The 11,789-nt window shown below is 35.3% G+C and overlaps 1 pseudogene; it reads right to left on the minus strand.

Moving 5' to 3' along the window:
- Positions 1–2,991: 2,991 nt before the first annotated feature.
- On the minus strand, positions 2,992–11,550 carry LOC109074813 (annotated as a pseudogene).
- Positions 11,551–11,789: the final 239 nt, after the last annotated feature.

Here is an 11,789-nt window from a genome sequence, read left to right on the forward strand (position 1 = left end):
TCCAAGCCAATCATCTGTCTATTAATGCTCTGAGACATTATTTCCTTCTTTTTCAAATAGGGTACTTTTTGCTGGAGACCCATGATTTTATAAAAAGGCAGAAAATGTCTCTTGTTTTCGATAGAAAGTATATTTTTTAATTTTTTGCAGACCTTGAGACAGGAATGTGTGTGTCCATATAAATGTCTCCTGAGTCCTGATCTGGAATCCCAAACACTGTCAGTGTCCGTTTGTGCACATTTACCTGTCACTGACCTAGAAGTTGAGATTCTAAAAGAGAAGGCATTTAAGCCTCTGTTGACTGCAGAGCTTCAAAAGACAGAAAGAGCTTAGACTCAGCTAGGCAGATGACCTTTTCTGCTTTTCTCTCTAGTTCATGTGCTGTGCCAATTAGTGACCCCCCCCCCCCCCCCATTCTTATCCACACAACTGCTAGCAAGGAATTTACTATATTACACACTTCAGAAGTAATTCAACACTGTCAGGAAATCGATCAGTTTAACAATAATAAATAATAATAACATAATTCTCACTAATTATGCTTAATTTATTTAGAATATACCTCAATATTTAGAACACATTTTATATTATGGGGCTGTTCACAAAAAACCACGTTTTTGTATTCCACTGTGCTTTTCCATTGTTTTTACGCAAACATGTGCTAAATGGATATATTTGACCATTGCACTTATTTCTTTTTTTGCAATGTCTCATGCATGGCTCACTGCTTTAAAAAAAAATGTCTAGAGGAAAATTCAATTTGTAAATTCGTAAACAAGGTAGTTTTGATGATTATATGCCTGACCCACGTTGACAGTGGGGTTAAGCTGTTCCCCCTGTTGCTGAAGGAGAGTAATTAATTGACCCTCTTGTAAACCTCCGAGTAATTATCTCCCTCTTAAGGCCTGCAGAGGGAACATTTTTTACACAAACAAGCCTGGATCTTTGTGTGTGTGTGTGCCATCACTGCAATTGCAAAATGGTTTAAACAAATATTACTTATAATAAATGAATAATTTTTTTAAAATGATCCAGTAATTTTAGATATTACTGATGTCCAATCTGCACCAAAGTGAAGGTATATAAAATATGAAAGGTATAAGAAGATTCTGTAAAAATTCCTTCAATAAAAATAAAATGCATACTAAAACAAAGGGAGAAGCCCAGTAATAAACGTCACTTTAATGCTTTATGGAACAACCAAAATACACTTTCCTCACTTAATACATGTCTCTGATTGATTCACACATTACAATCTCTGTGAAAGAGACCTTTAAAGGGATTCTGCTGATCAGAGGTCTGCTTCATTTCTTCTCACACTTAATAAACCATTACATGAACAGCATCAGCGGAACACTCTCCGAAGTTTCCGAGCAGACAGTGGATTCAACTTTTTTGTTTCGAATATAACGAAGACAGTTCAAAACAGTCACCCCTGAAACCAAAATCTTTTCTGCTAGTGAAGCCATTTGAACAGCTTTTTTTTGATTTATCATGATTTATCTATATTCTGTTTCATCTATATTGCAACATGCTTTGTTCAATTCTCTGTACACAATTTAAGTTATAAATATATACAGATATGTTTTAGAGATAATTATATAGCTATTATTATATGCATTTTTTATCTAAATAAATAAATACATGTCTTCACTGGCACAGCTTCATTATTATTAATCTATCTAATCATTTGAATCATCTACATTAACATTGACAGTGGTGGAAACATACAACTGACCTGAAACAAACACTTACCTCGCACAGGTCACACAGAAGAAAGATTAAGAAGACAGATACAGTATGTTTCTAAATTTGGACTTCGATTCTATGCTAAGTACATATTTTTTTCACCCCAGACCAGACGTATCCTATTTATGCTTACATACTTCATAGACTGACTGAGAAAGAGTTGAGACAAAATACAGCTCCAAGATGTTGATAATACAGTACATGAACTGAACTTGGCAAAAGCATGGCGTGAAGGTAACAGCGCAAAGAGAAATGCATTTATCTGCACCTTCTTGGAATGGCATTATATTGCCCAAGCTGTGAAAGCATGTTCACACTAATGCATTTACAAGGTGATACAAACCTCTACAGAAAACTTAAGAATCCATGTTTGTGTATGTGTATGTGTATGTGTTTTTTTGTCAGGAGAATTATGTGTGTGTGTGTATGTAAATGTGTGTATGTGTGTTTGTGTATGTGTATGTGTATGTGTATATATAATATATATATATATATATATATATATATATATATATATATATATACACACACACACACATACTGTATTTAACATATACATACATAATATTTTTAAATAGTATCTCATATGCTCAGCAAGGCTGCATTTATTTTCTCAAAAATACATTAAAAACAGTAATATTGTGAAATATATATTTACATTAAAGAGTTTTTCTATATGAATATATTTTAAAATGTAATTTATTCCTGTGATTCAAAGCTGAATTTTCAGTCACATGATCCTTCAGAAAGCATTTTAATATGCTGCTTATTTTATTTGTGTATAAAGCGTGATACATTCCCCCCCCCAGGATTCTTTGAAGAATACACATTTTAAAAGAACAGCATTTTTTTAAATAGAATAAGTGTTTTTGATGAATTGAATGAATCCTTGCTGAATAAACATACTAATTTCTTAAAAAAAAAAACTTTTGAAAAGAACAAGAAAAAAAATCATAAAAAAAAAAAAGAAAAAAAATAACAAATAAAAAAATATAAAAATATAATAATGCATGGAATCTTAGGGTTTCCGTAGACCTCAGCTGCCGTAAGTGCAAACATTTACCAAACGCACACTCACAAACACTTAAACACAATCAAAGATCAATATGTGCATAAAGAACAGTGATACGGGTCACAAAACACAATCAAACCAAGCTTTGGTGTAAAATCGTACTTGAAACATTCAAATCAGGCAATAAAAATGACCAACTGGTGTTGCCACAGATTTCCAACTACTTCAAGAACTGCAATCATATTGAAGTCTGAAAAAAGAAACAATATGATTATTAAAACACTGCAGACCAAACCAGTGGTTAGGTATGGTCTCAACTGCCTGAGCCTCACAGCCTGAAAGCAGCCGAGGATCAGATGATGAGGAGATTATTGAGCTCCCATGTAAGATAGTATCAATGTGATAAAAAGAAAACATGGACAGCAGGCTTCTGCTCATCATCATAAACAGAAAAATCTCTCTGAGGTCTTTTCTACGGTCTACATCTCCCCATTATAATAATGGCAAGGGAGAGTGAACACAAATAACACCAAGACAGAGCCCACTATTCTACAGAGGATAGATCTATTAGTTTATGTTTCATACCAATGAAAATTATACATAGAAACACTGGGAAACTCCTAGATGTTTGTGTTTTAAGTTTTAGGTTAAAGTTCTTTTCCACAGATCTCTATCCCACCTGCAGTGACTGTCCTGTGTTAGTATTATGTGACTTCGAGCGAAGCTGGAGAGACGCGGTCACACTCGGCACGGGAGCGCAGGCTGTGCCACTGTTCCACCGGGGTGCGCTGAGAGCCCAGGAGCCGGCGCCAGTGCGTGGTTTCCTGCGGGCCGCTGGAGAACTGGCCGATGACAATGCGACCAACAAAATCATTGCTACTCTTCACGTTATGCCCGTAAACTAAGAAGGAAAAAACATAAATATCAGTGTTAAAACCAGACAGTCTGTTTTCTCCAGAGCTGATTTATAGATGAATTAAAGTCATTCCATAATTGATGAACTTTACACAGTTATTGAACCAAACTCAACAAACAGCTGATTTCATCTGTCTTTTTAGAGTTTTTTTAGGTTTGCATTATTGAATCATGATTCTTCTGTTTATTACTGTAAAGCTGCTTTAAAACTGTAATGTATAAATACAGTTAATAAAAACATTTTATTAGCAATAATGGCTGCTTGGAGTTTCTGTAATCATGTAAATGAATTAAGCTTTTCCCTCTCCATTCACTATTTTAAGACCCACTTGTACACATAACAAAGACCATAAAAACATGAAATAAACTGAAATATGATATTTAAAAATATTAAAAATATAAAAAAAATATTACAAATGTTAAAATAACTAAAACTAAAATGATATCAAGGAAACACAAAAATAAAAACTATACATACATATAAAAAAACTAATATAAATGACAAAACACAATTCTTAAAACTTTAACTAAAATATAAATATATTTAATTTAATTCAAAGTATTAACAAAAACTATGAGTAAATCAATCATACAAAAAATAATAGTAGCACAAATGTGTCCTCTCTTTTCGTTGTCTTATTATTCATGTCAATCTGTTTTTCTCTTCCTCAATCCAATTTTGTTAATGGAGTCGGGTCAGAGTACGAGGCCTTGTTAATTTCATCATTGCTCATAAACAAGATTGAAGACTTTTCTTCTCTGTGATTTTCCCCTCTTTCCTGTAACTGGCAGTGGAGTGCTGGGAAAATAGCAGGAAGTGCAAATAATATTGTCACAAAGCCCAGAGGTGGCAGTCAGTGATGCGGCCGCACTCCAGACAAGGATCTCGCAGCATCACGACATAACATACATACCAATACACCGTCACCAAGCAAGCAACATCGTTATCTCGAGAAAGCAACATCTGCTCTCGAGAAGCCATTTATCCTACTGCATGCCAAGGACTCCTTCACCTTGCTGTGGCTTAAGTTTACATCTAAAGCTATTATTACTGCCTACAGGAGCGAAAGCAGTATTTATGGGTATAAATGATTGAAAATAATATTTCATGTTTTCAAGACCATTCATATTTGCAGTGCGCCAGCCCCCAATGATTAAATTAACCATGGTTTAATTGTATTAAAAGGTTAGTAACCTGTCACAATCCATGGCTTTTTGCTGTATTGATTACCATTTGTATTACCACAGTTTTACTACAAATATCATGGTTAAACTATGGTTAGTAATTTAGAATTTATTCCCTCATTTTAATTGAAAGGTCCCACTCTGCGGGCCCCTAATTTGCCCGGGCCCATATGCACTTGCATACCCTGCATACTCAGACGCTACACCTCTGATGCACACCAAAAGTGAGGCGGATATTCAAATCGCGTTATTGCTCTAGATTACTCATCCTGAGAGTAATGTAGAGCGTTAACACAATGTGTTTTTTGAGTCACTCGTGCAAATGAAAAAACACTGCATAATGTTCTTCTCTATTTTCTGATACAGCCGGATGTGTCAAACCAGAATAAGGTCTTAGCTGATTGGCTTACGCAACAAAGTGTCCTGTGAATTTGCTGCCTCAATCGTGTCTTCCACGCAAGTTGAAAAATTTCATTGCAAAAAATCATGCAAGCCAAGCTAAGACCTTATTGACACTTCCGGTTTGTCAAGTCCGGCTGTATCAGAATTTTTTTATTTTTTTTTATTTGCACAAGTGACATGGAAAACATCCCATAAACCACATAAAAAGAATGGGAGACAAGCCTATTTATAGAGGAGAGCTGCTTTGAGATTGGATCAGCAGATGCTTTTGGTGTGCTGCACACACCATAATATCTCCAAACAATCAGTTGACTGAGTTCATAAAACCATTGTGAATCACTCAGCGAATGACTGAATGATAATGAGTCAAGTTTGAGTTCAAGTCCAAGACTTAAAGATGCTGTCACGAGGGTTAACAGTAGGGAAGATGATACTTTTATATTTTTTATATGATGTGGTTTTGCCAGTGTTATTTTAGTGTCTCTGAGATACTAATACAGTGTTTATTAATATTTTGAATATGATTTTTTTAAAAATTTTAGTTTTTTTTTTGTTGCAAGTTTTTTTTGTTTTGTTGGCATGTTTTTTCATCATTTAATTTTTTTTCTCAAGTCCATATAGCTTTTAATATGTTTTTCAGTTTAGTTATTTTAGTACATCAAGTTAATCTAACTGAAACTGAGAAATGTGTCCTATTAGCTTAATAAATAAATAAATACTTTTTTAAATTTATTTTTTCTTTTATATGTGGCTTATTTCAGTTAGCATTTATTTTATTTTGCGTAATGAGAGAGCTATTCTATGCTTTGATTGCTCAGTAACTACGATAACCCTCAGTCCTCCTTCAGTATAACTGCACAGAAATGAGCAATCAGCATGTTATCCAAAATGTATCCAAAGTCGAATGTGTTTGGAAAAACATGAGGGAGAATAAATGATGGCAGAATTTTCATTTTTGGCTTTTTCTCCTGACTATTTCTGTCCAGCAGGAATAATTGAAATAATCCCACCTGTTGATATTAAACTTTCTTCCATGTGTAATCCTATAATTTAAATAAAAGAGTTTGTTAAACCATATTCATCTGTCTTCATGCTTTGCAAAATACATGTCAGTTAGAAGACAAACATGGAGCTGTCTGGATGGCTGACATCATGAGCTGGAAGCAAAGGAACAGGCGTGGTGTGTGTTTTGGTGCAGACACATGCACTGCACTCGCTATGCTGAGCTGATCACATCACCCGCTATGACACATTCAACGGTCCTGAGGGAACTCTACTGCTTCGGGCCCCTTCATACTTGATAAAACCACAACTCTGATGAGGTACAGATCATTACTGTTGCTTTTAGAATGGGAAATACTGAGGCAAAGGCATCAAGGCTTATATTATAATGCATGATTGTCTCCTACTCCAAAAGCACAATCATGTTTCAAAGGAAGCGTATTTGAAAAGTAAAGGATAATCTCTAGCTCAAAACATAACCAACATGAAATATGCTGAGATGCTGACCTAAACACTATCATTGACCCTCTAAATATCTGATTTCTTTATTCTAAAACACTGGATGTTACTATTATATTAAAAATAAATAAATAAATAAATAAAATACAAATTATTAATGTAGTGTTCATATTGTTATAGTTGTTATTGTTACTATTATAATTGTATTTTTATTATTAGAATGTTAACTAAACTAATATCTGATTATTTGATTTAAAAAAAATTATGTTTGTATCATATTTTCATAAAAATGTTTTAGTTGTAATAATAATAATTATAATAATAATAATGAAATAATATTAATAATAAAGTCTACATTAATTTTTTTTAGAGTATTATTAGTATTAATATTATTAAAATATAACAAACATGCAGTTTTTTTAAATAATGTAATCAGATATTACTTTAGTTAACATACTAACAATAAAATTAATAATACATTTTTAATATAAGAATGTTAACTACAGTAATATTTGATTACATTATTTACAAATATTTGGTTATTTGTGTTATATTTTAATAATATTACTAATTACAATAAAATCATTAATTAATGTGGACTTTATTATTTATTTATTTTCTATTATTAGAAAGGTAACTAAACTAAAATCTAATTACCTTAGTCTACAACCACTGAATGTTTGTGTATTATATTCAGTAAAACTCATGCAAATACATTTATACTGCTTGGGTACTTTAATAAAAAGTGTGTAAACACATTATAAAATAAACAAACCACTAGTTAAAGCACTCCACCTATGATTATGGTACTGGGCACAATTTTGACCCCTTCCAATGTGCATAGTTGGGATTCATGTTGAACAGAGCCAGAAGATCTGTTTCCACTCACTGCTTATGTATAGCATATGGACATAACACTACCATTAAATTCCCATTACCTGCTCTGTCAGCGGGATCCTTCAGTTAAAGTGATACTTGTGAAAAATGACACTAGGAATCGCAAAGAAATAAAAGTAAAAGAACTGATAAAAAGAATGAGCTAAAGAAGAGAAAGGGATACAAAGAGAGAGAGAGAGTCTCATCAAACAGACCAGGAGTGAGAAGACAGAGGCCAAGCAGGGCTTTGTAGTCTGAAACATCAGAGAGAAGCGGTGGGCAGGCAGCCCTGGATGGTACAACCGGGTTTGAGAGAGACACATGCTGACCCAGCCTTGAGATGGGGTACAGGAGGCTGCACTCACCCTTTAGTGTGAGATACACCTGTCTTTAAACATCACTGTTGACTAAACCTCAGTAAACCAGCATAAACTACATGTTGGGCTGGGGCTTACTGCTCTGTACTGTCTCAAATGGCAGGTTATGAGTGCAGGCCACCATCAGTCCTGTGCAATCACGGTGTATGGCTGCACCTGGTTGATGAGTGCAAATATTAAATGTCAGTGTGTACCAGTGCATAAAATCTCTGCATGAGCAACTGTCCGGGTCAACTTCTGACTGGCAGCATCTGTATTGAATAAATCCTATTGGAATTTAAATGAACCTTAATGAGGTGCCCCTTGGCAGCCCTGGGTCACAAGCTAGATTACACTAATTGTGAGGAATTGCTACATGTCACCTGGTTTACAAATTGGCATGTTCTACCCCTGGAGATGTGGCTTTTCACCTTCAGGTATCCAACATACAAGTTATGAATAGCTGTGAATTTGGACTGATGGGTTAATTTAGTGTCATTAGAAGAATATTATCACACTAAATAGGTTTCAAAAGTTAGAGGTTGGTGTGGTTTTTAGAGAAGTCTTTTATGCTCACCAAGGCTACATTTATTTGAGCTCAAATACAGTACAAACATATTGTGAAATATTATTACTGTTTTCACATTTTAATATATATTTTTAAAATGTCATTTATTCCCTGTGATGGCAAAGCTGAATTTTCAGGAGCCATTACTCCCGACTTCAGTGTCACATGATCCTTTAGAAATCATTCTAATATTCTGATTTGCTGCTCAAGAAATATTTCTTAATATTATCAGTATCTAAAAACTTTTACATATTAATATTTTCAAAAACAATACCTGTGAACACAAGACTGACTTCACACAGTTCCTCTTGAGGTACACGGAAGCTAAATGACTCGTTGTAGCAGGGGTCAATGGTGCCCCTCATACAGGATGTTTTCTTAGTCTTCATCAACTTAAGGCCTGTCACCAACTGCACCTTAACAAAAGGATCTGGATACAGAGAAGAAACAACTGGGTTGAAGTTAACATGAATTGCTTTCTGAAACAAATTTAAGTTTTTTGTAATGTAGCATATTTCTCAGTGAAACAGGATACTCAGTGGGGGAAATCTGGGCAGGACTTGGTTTTATCCATTAGGAACTGATTAGGTTACCAAAATGGAGCAAAACCAATAGCGAATTAGCTAAAACAAAGATAAAATAGCCATTTGGCTATCTGTTAACTTTATTACATGGCGTGTGTGGCCAAAGTGATGTCACCATAAAAGGAAAGTTGTTTCAGAGACAAAGCAAGTTATTCCATCACTATGCTTAGATAATACTTGCATAGATTTCTCTAGTCATTTAAGCTCTGCTTTAAGTCCTCTAAAACTGTAGAGAATGGAATGAGGAAAACACACTAAAATACATTTACCTGAGCCTTGGCACATGTCCGTCTGAAGCAGCTGCTTTGCTCGGATGATGTCCACATTTAACCTGCCAGCACTGGGCAGGTAGTTTAAGGACAGAAGAAGCTCACCAAGCTCAACCTCATTCTGAAAAACATCACATCGAGAAATCAATAATGATGTCAATAAATTGACACGTTGTGCATCTTTTTAAGTGTCAAAGACTGCAATTAAACTCAACAATGAAAACATTTCTACATGAAAAAGTATCTGGTTTTGTCTAATAGTTTTCTATTAATAATATAATTTGGAACAGACACAAATACAATACCACTGAAATGTTTGGGGTCATTTTTTTTTTTTTTTTTTTTTTTTTTTATGAATTGAGTACTTTTATTTAGCAATGATTTAGCAATGATTAATTAAATTAAAAAAAATCATAATGTTACAAAACATGTATATTTCTAATAAATGCTGTTCTTTTGAACTTTCTAGTCATCAAAGAATCCTGAAAAAAACATTAAATTTATTACGCAAATATTAAGCTACTGTTTACTGCATTGATAATAATAAGAAATGTTTCTTGAGCAGCAAATCAGCATACTAGAATGATTTCTGAAGGATTATGTGACACTGAAGTGTTGAGTAATCACAGCATCACAGGAATAAATGTGAACCTGGGCCACAAAACCAGTCATAAGGGTCATTTTTTAAAAACTATTTATACATCATCTGAAAGCTGAATAAATAAGCTTTCCATTGATGTATGGTTTGTTAGGACAATATTTGCTGAGATACAACTATTTGAAAATCTGGAATCTGAGGGTGCAAAAAATATAAATATTTAGAAAATCGCCTTTGAAGTTGTCCAAATGAAGTTTTTAGCAATGCATATTACTAATCAAAAATTAAGTTTTGATATATTTACAGTAGGAAATTTACAAAATATACCCAACTACTTATGACTGCTTTTGTTCTCCAGGGTCACAAATTACATTTTAAAATATATAAAAATAGAAAACAGTAATTTTTAATTATAATAATATTTCACAATATAACTGTTTTTACTGTATTTGTGATTACATAAACACATCCTTTGTGGGCAGAAGAGACTTCTTTTAAACTTAAAAAAAATCATATTGACCCCCACAATCTGAACAATAGTGTAGGTTAATATGTGGCTGAGCATGACTGTGCACATAACACATCCTAAACACTAGAGCAAGAAATATTTAGGAGTACTATGGTGTGCATACTTATAAAGCAGGACATTCTGAAGTATGGCTACAAAAGATTTCACATTTTACTAAATTCCCTAATTTAATTCTGCGTGACCTAACTTCTCAGTTATTGTGCAGGTACCACACCTAAAATGACTGAAAAAGAAATAATGTGACTCAGGCAAGTGGTATTACCTGAGAGCTGGGCACCAGGGCCTTCCACCAGTGTCCTCCCTTCACTAGATCAACCCTCACTAAGAGGAAGAGAGACACTTTCCCGATGACGCAGTGCCGTGAAAACTTGTCAAAGTCGACCACGAGAGAGCAGTAGGGTGCGTCTCTGTGCCTCCAGGAAGGGGACCTCAAAAGTGAAGCGCTCTTCAAAAACCGGGTTCTGGGTCTTGCGTTTAACGCCGGTCCTGCCTGGAGTTCTTGTGTGGTCGGGCAGTAGGGCCTCATCTTCACATAGGGGTTGGAGCGGGCCATGTCTTGGCGAGCACCATCGCATGTTTACGGGAGGGGCAGGTCCCGGGCCTCGATGACTCGCACAATGAGTGAGCGTTGATGAGGTCGTACTGGGTGCTGAAGTGCAGCATGCCCAGTTGGTAGCGCCCCAGGATCTCCCTCATCCGTCAGAGAGTCAACATCATCGCTGCAGGAGTCTAGAGAATACAGACGGGGCTCTAGTTTGCGGAAGTAGTCATCTGGCGGTGTCGGGGGCTTTACGCAGGGGGCTGCACCACTTCCTTCCGGGGTCCCATGGCCCAAAATTCAATCGGCTTTACATCCACCATGGGGGAGCTTGGCCGTCGGGCGTTCAGACCTGCAAAATGGGAGAGCCGTTTTCGAAAATTCAAGCAGTCATTCTATTCTGTATAAATTGAAAGTTGAGTCTGGACTCACTGGAGAGCTGGCCTGCCAGGGTGAAGGTGGATCGGGACATTTCTGAGGGGGGGGCGGCTGCAGTTTGTATTGTCAGCTTGAGTAGGTGAAGCGTGGTTCTCGGCCATGGTGTGAAAATTTGTGTCTTTCTCGTCATTGCATTCATTGACCACTGGAAAATATGAGTTTGTTACAGCCTTAATAGTAGTACTGACACATTCCCTGTTGAAAATGCCAACATATGTTAACATTTTCATTATTTGTTCAAACATTTTGGGTGTTAATGTTTTTAAAATAAGACTCTTATTCTTGCCAAGGCTGCATTTATTTGACCAG

Source organism: Cyprinus carpio, unplaced genomic scaffold (assembly GCF_018340385.1).
Source record: "Cyprinus carpio isolate SPL01 unplaced genomic scaffold, ASM1834038v1 S000006601, whole genome shotgun sequence".
Lineage (NCBI taxonomy): Eukaryota > Metazoa > Chordata > Actinopteri > Cypriniformes > Cyprinidae > Cyprinus > Cyprinus carpio.